Source organism: Chenopodium album, chromosome 15 (genome assembly GCF_948465745.1).
Source record: "Chenopodium album chromosome 15, dcCheAlbu1.1, whole genome shotgun sequence".
NCBI classification, from domain to species: domain Eukaryota; kingdom Viridiplantae; phylum Streptophyta; class Magnoliopsida; order Caryophyllales; family Amaranthaceae; genus Chenopodium; species Chenopodium album.
In genome coordinates, this window is record NC_137848.1 from 43303259 (window position 1) to 43304591 (window position 1333).

Genomic DNA, 1333 nt, shown 5'->3' on the forward strand with positions numbered 1-1333 from the left:
AATAATTATTATGATTGAATGATTATGGTTTGAGAGTCATCACCAAGTCTAATAATATGTAAATAACGTAAAGTGAAAGAGATTACGCACCAAAACTCTTAGAACGTATATACCTTGAGTATGAACATAAGGGGGGAGTTATGCGACTTTATATTTTACCATAACTTCTACTCTGAGTACAGGACGCTGTATTTTCCTTTTATTATTATACGCAGGAATTCCGCCACTTACGAGTGGTTCTTTTATACTGGCATGGTTAGCTCCCGTGTTAGTACCCCTTTATTGGGGCAGGTTAGGGGGAAACCCGTTCGATGCAAAATCAGTACTAAATAAATTATGTAGTTACTTAGTTGAGAAGTCTTGTTGTATGTTGTGTGCTTGTAAATAGGTGCAATGAGGTAAGTAGTGTGCTGATAGGTGAAAGCATGTTAGTGTGTTTAATTACGCTTATGTACTCAGCTTTGCTGATTGTGTGTTTGTGTGTTTGTTGGCCTTGTCTTTACCTTGTTTGTATGATGACCCATTTTTAATGGAGAGTAGTGGAAACAAGTAGAGATAAGCTTTTCAGGTGATGAAGCATATTCATGATGGGCATGAGTGAAGAGCGAATCATGCTAGTTTCCATAAGTTTATGATATGTTTATTGCTTTTATTATTTTATTATATTATGGTTGTGAGACTAATGCAAAGGTTTTGAATTGGTTCGATTTTGTTAAGGGCCTACAATGGTTCCAAGTTGTAGGTTGACTTTGTTTTATTTTGGTTCCAAGTAGGTTGAGTTTTTAAGTTGAATTGTTTTGAAGATTTTTAAAAGTAGTCTTCCGCTGTGTGTCTTTGATAGTTTCCTTAGCCGTTTTCACAGTGGCGATAATGTCTTAGAATTTCCTATTTTTAGTTTTAAATAGAGCAAAGCAGGTATTTTAAAAGAAAGGAATTTCTAGGGTGTTACATGCTGTGCGAGGCTCATGCTGCCTAGTAGCCGCAACCCGCAGCTCTCCGCAAGGCCTTGCCTTCACGCACCAAGCATCGCACCATCTACTCGCACATCGATGCACCAGCCAGTAGCCTCTGCAGCCACATGCGGGCTACGCAAGCAGCCCGGCTAGCTTAAGGCTTGCTCGTTGCTATTATGCCTCAATTTGCTTGCTCGTGCTTTTTGGGTTTTTGTCCCGATTTTTGTGTGACATTTATCATCAATTCTAAATTAATTTTAGAATCAATTTATTAAGCAAAATAAATGAAAATAAAACAAGTCCAACTTAATTAAATTCATTCAAGTGCACTAAACCAAATTAATTCCAAGAACTATTCTTTAATGAAATTTGGTTCAACT